Source organism: Micromys minutus (genome assembly GCF_963924665.1).
Source record: "Micromys minutus genome assembly, chromosome: 11".
In the NCBI taxonomy this organism is placed as follows: domain Eukaryota; kingdom Metazoa; phylum Chordata; class Mammalia; order Rodentia; family Muridae; genus Micromys; species Micromys minutus.
Window position 1 is genome coordinate 5,202,731 of NC_137980.1, and position 6,000 is coordinate 5,208,730.

Below are 6,000 nucleotides of genomic sequence, written 5' to 3' on the forward strand. Positions count from 1 at the left end.
ACGGAAAGCATTTTCGAAGCAGCTGCTTTTTTTTTTAAGGTGATCATTTAAAACATATCACGGTGGCCCTATTAACAAGAACTAGAAAGGTGGATATTGCTAAACTTTCAGACTATGCCCGGATGGCTCAATCTCAAGTGGCGTCCTTTGTGCTAAGCATCAAGGCTGAGTGTTAGGAGAGCAAATGAACACCAAGTAGGCAAGTTTTTCCTGGAAAAGGGAGATTCTTAGCTATGAACTTGAATGTGCCCCAGGCAGCCAAATCCAGGTAATAAGGAAGTCCCCTTTGCTTTGGTGGCATGAAAATGGAAGTAACCTGATTGAAGCTATCAACCTACTATAACTTGTTTCTTCTTCCTGTTTTACAAACTCAACTATTCTATGCCTGGGCAAGAACACTTTCTGTTGTAGTCTAGAATCCCAAATAGAAGAATCCCACATAGAACATTTAGTTAAGTTGACTGTGTGTGTGTGTGTTTTTTTTTTTTCCTGCTTTTAACTCACTCAAAATGTATATGTTGCATGTCTTTCTCTCTCCAGCACACGTTCCTCCTCTTGGACAAACAACAGGTTCCTTGAGCATAGAGTATAGCGCCTCCACCTGCAATACGAGCAAAGAGAGGCTTTGGAATGAAACCTCCCTTATCCTTCATTTCGATCTTGGATTTCTAGCCTCTGGCCCTGTGTGACACTGTCTGCTGTTGAGACTACCCAGTCTGTGGTATTTGTTATGGCCCAAGCTGACAAACACAAGTATGTCTTACATGTGTTACGGTGTTCCAAGAAAATACCTCTCTCCTGGGCTGCTGGAGACGTTGGTGGGAAATTGACCATTGACGCTGGTCTACGGTTAAGCTCATCTGTTTTACAAATGGAAAGAAACAAGCTCCTGACTCAGAGGGTTGAAAAAATTGCTGCACATTCAGGGACTTGATCTCTAGCATGAAGGGCAGAGGTTATATCCTCTCCTCCGAGACTTCTCTGCTTCTCTGTCCCAAGCTAGCTCTACGCAGTCCTCTGGTTAACTGACTGCCAGCAAAGCTTTCTTGATTCAGACTCCCTTTATTTAATTCTCTCTAATGGTAAAAGAATACTTGCTCAGACACTTTAGAATTTGTCCAAGGATCTGCCCCAAGTCACTTAACCACCAGGTTTGTGATATAGGTTCCCACAGCCTCTGTTGCCCCAGGTAAGGTTACTACTTTGTAACATCTGGCCAGCTGCTTAATCACATTTAATGATAATGACAAGATGCTAACTTGTTGGATGCTTTTCACATCAGCCGTTTTTTTTAGGCATCCCCTCATTGAAAGCTGTCTTCAAATTGATCAGCCAGTGAGTCTGGCCTCTGTTTTTCAGATGAAAAAACAGGGTTAGCTAAGGTAAAAAGCAGGTTCAAGGTCATACCTTAAAATGAACCTGGCCTTTAAATTCACCCTGAGAGCATTATTAAAGCAGCACAAGTTTAGATTAAGAATAACGACCCAGAGCAAGTCAGTTTTAAACACCAGTCAACAAAATATAACTAGTTGTATTTTAAATATTCTATACAACACTGTCAAGCTTCCATGGCTAACCTAACCTGTAGATGTTCCTTGTCATCAGTAACTGAAATATATCACTTTCCATTTCTTAATTCATCCACCTTTCACAGTTACGTCCCCTCCCTCCCTCCCTCTGTCCCTCTCTCTGTCCCTTCTTCTCTCCCTCCCTTCCTTCTTTTCTTCCTTTTCAATTTCGGCTTGGGGTCTTTAGCTTCCTATTAAAAACAAACCTGGGCTGTCAAGCCTGCACGTAAGTTTGGAGAGTCACCCCAAAGTTCTTCCCTGTAAGAAAAGCATTGCAAACAGAAAGGCTGTTCTAAGGTTGCGCAGCACCGTTTCAAATGCACACCGGTGTCCTGAGGAGTAAGAATTCTTGGGCCTTGAGGAACAATTGGCAACAGCTGGCACCGGGCCTAAAAGCCTGGTGTGATTGTCTTAAAAATCAGCTCAAAGGTGTCCCTGTTTATCAGCCTGTCTCTGGATTATCTCGTTGGCCAGCTACACGGAACCACGCAATACCCGCCATTGGCTCTCAACACAGCGTGGTCACAATCATCGGCACAGTTGGAAAAATCTGAACAAGATGCTAGAGGGCTGCATGCTCAGGATGCCACAGTTCTCTGTAAGGAGTTACTATCACACATGGCTCCAGCTTTTAGAATCCTTTATGAGAAAGGCGATTGCACAAAGACCAAAGTTTGGCTTCCTTTAATACTGTAAATCAAAAGCGAGTTAAAGACTCTTTCTCCACGGATACCCATTGTTTTAGGATCCCACCAGGGCCACAGTCATTTAGCCTTTAAGTCGTGTTTTTGTTTTATTTACTCATTCTTCCTGTGTCTCATTTCAAAATGTCAAGCTATTATAAAAAAAATTAAACGCAAGCAAAAAAAAAAAAAAAAAACAAAAAAAACAAACAAAAATTAAAACCAAAAAAAAAAAAAAAAAAAAAAAACCTTAAAATCAAACAAACAACCAAACCAGGCCAGATGAAAGCGTCCGCCACAGCCCTGGAAACCGGGGTCACGTGGGACCATCCCCCACCCCCCCACCCCCAGCGGATCCGGGACGTCACCGGCTCTGGCCCGTGAGTGCGGCGGGTGAGTAGCCCCAGGGTCTCCGCGGCCAGGGCTCTGGGACGCCCTTCCTGACAGCGGGTCCCGGCACAGCACGTAGCACTCGCCTGACTCAGCGCTGAGTCACGGCTCCTGGGGACTCTGCGCCGGTGCGGACCTCACACTGCAGACAGGTCTCTGAGCTTCCCGAGCAGCGCGAGGTTTACAGCTCTTGAATCTCGACCAAGCCCAGCACTAACAGCCTGCGTTGTTTTCTTTGCCTTAAGGGTTGACTAGTCTAGGGATCAAATTCTTCCATCCGAAGCCTGTTGGCGCAAATTCCCCGGCTTTGTCCTTGAACAGTGACTTTGAGGGTGACCTTCCTTTGGATTTTTTTACTTCTGCGGTTCCAAACTTTCTGTCTCATTTTTGCCCTCCATTTCCTAAGGTTATCTTTTCAGTGTGTTTGGTAACTAATCTTGTCACAAAGCCATACAGTGGTGACGCAAGTCAGGTTGGAATCTGGCATGTATGCAGGCAGTGACTTACTGTAAAAACCAGGGCCTTCATGGCGACATGCTATCTGTCATCTCAGGCTTGATTAGCTGCCTTGCCCTTGGAGCGGTCCTGGGGACTTCGATGGCCTGTTGAAATCTGTCTTGACAGTGGCCAAGCTCATTGCTTTCTCCTTGGAGTTTAAAATGAAGAGAACGATAGATTAGCATTTCTCCAAGTGTAGCTTGGACCACCTGTCCCAGAAGCACAGTTTTCCTCCAGGCTGGAGCTTCAGAATGTCCTGGATAAAACTAGAAGCCGGCCACCTGCCAGTGGGATACGTCATCTGCAAATCCTACCAGAGGATGGGAGGGAAAACATTTTCCCTTTTGAATTCTTTTGGAAAGCAAAAGGATCTCTAAACTTGTTGGGTGTGTGTGTGTGTGTGTGTGTGTGTGTGTGTGTGTGTGTGCGTGCGCGCATGCGTGCTTTGTCTGTATACGCTACAGAGATGTCTTTCTTTTTATTATAATTTTAGGTATATAATAAAATTAAGGCTGAGAATATAGTTTAGGGGTAGAGAGCTCCCCGAGATTACAGGGCATTCTGAGTTGGACCCCAGCACTGCAAATGAATGAATGAATGAATGAATATTAGGTAAAAGTTTGATATTTTAAAGCAAAGTAATGTTGTCCCTAATAGATTTCATACTGGAATTACCTACAGAGCCTTAAGATAGCACTTCAGGGCCCAGTGGTATCTTATTCAGATTCTGGGCCTGAAGAAATGCCACCCTGAATGACACCTTTACATTTCTAAGGTCTCTGAGTCAGCCTGTGGGCAGTTTTAAACATGGCTACTCTAAACTTGCCTAGCTCTATGGCCTGTTGGTTCTGGCGTACTTATTCCTGTCTAAAACACTGGAAAAGTAAAATGCAGGTCGGCCACATAAAGTATCAGTGTACTGTTATAGTGAAATCCCTTTCTTTAGAAAACAAGGGTGAAGCTTTGAACTCTAAGTTACATCACTGTCGATATGGCAGTAATGGAACCAGAGGCCTGATCAGACACGGTGCTGGGTAGCTGTTGCCTCAGCATGACGTCATTCCTGCGTCCGATCCCTGGATATTTTCATGGTGTCTCAGGGGAGAGCCAAGTTCCACACTAGCAGATGTGAGTGCACATCCTGGACTACTGCAGAGACCAGGCCACTAGAAAGGGACCATTTCTGGGATGGGGTTGAGGAAGTGATAGAGAAATAGCAGGGTACAGGAGGTATGATGGGGAAGTAGAAAAGGGGGTGGGCTGTAGTTAGGGAAAAGGAGGGACTTGAACACAGGAGAGAGTAAGATAGCAGTAAGGATGCCTGAGTCATATTGTTGACTACCTTAAACAAACCCCATAATACCTGTTAGTCTGTGCATAATATCATATATAGTTTAAATAAAATTTCCTCATCTGGGCTGACAATGCTTCCTACCAGAGCCAAAGACCACCTAACAAAAAACCAACACCAGTCATGAGAGTTGTTGGTTAGGGTTGTCCAAGAGACTTTCACAATATACAGACTATTGTTCTTGTCCTTGATCCCCCCCCCTGCCGCCGAAGATGGAAAACAATTCTCTATTACTAAAGATACTTTTGACATAGGCACAGAGATCTGAAACTGACCTAAATGTCCCCTCCCTGACAAGTAGCTTTCAAGAAGTTTCCAAAGGAAGAAGGCAATCAAAAGTTCTACCCAGCTACAATCCCTACAAGCAACAATGGCTAGAATGGTGCACTAACCCTAAAGGTTAGTAGGGGCACACATACTTTGGCGATAATCAACAGAAATCCAGTTGGACTTAAGATTTGCTCAACTAGAGGAAAATTATGCTTGGGACTGGAAATCGATTTAACTCCCCAGAGCTATTGAAATCATGAATCTTCAGGAAGAAAAATCTACAATCACCACTTTTCTAGACCAGCATAATTTTTAACTAACTTCTAAATATCTGGTCTTGTACCCACAGATAAATGTAGTCAGCAGCCCCTCATCAGGAAAGTTCTCCTTGCAGCAGAGAGACCATTACAGAAAACCATAGCTAATAAAATGCAGAATCATGGAGCCCAGTCCCAGCAGATACATCTACAAAATGCTTCCCGACTCAAGACTCAAGGAACACTGGAGAAGGTAAAAAGATTGTTAAGAGCCAAAGGACCACGGAGTTTGCTCTGAGGCTATGCTTCCTACTAATGTCAGAAGCTACACCCACAACAACTGGCCCATTATGATTGCCTAACATGGGCTGAACAAAGATGATAACACTGAAATCCATGGTAGATAGAGCCTCAACCCTGTGAAGAATTACAGTCAATTGAGGATGCCGAGAATGGGAGAAATGGTCCTCTCCAGGGAAGAGCATAGCAACTGGTCATCCAATACCAAATCATCTGCCTCGAGAACCTACATAAAAGTTAGCATTATACAGACCGGACAGGGTTACATTTAGGAGTATATGCATACATATGCACATATATCAAAACAGGCCATAAAATTGAAAGAGAACAGGAGGAGAATATGGGAAGCCCCAGAAGGAAGGAGGAACGAGGAGGTAGAAATGATGTTGATATAATCTCAAAACTAACAGAAAAATGAAAAAAGATTAATTAAAAAAACTGGTCATGAGGCTGGAGAGATGGCTCAGTGGTTAGAGCACTGACTGCTCAGCCAGAGGTTCTAAGTTCAATTCCCAGCAACCATATGGTAGCTCACATCCATCTGTAATGGATCCAGTGCTCTCTTCTAGTGTGTCTAAAGACGGCGACAGTGCATTAACATATATAAAAAGAAAACCAAAGCATGCACTAGGACAACCCGGCTAAGACATTTAAAAACAACAACGAACTGATTATGGCAGTGT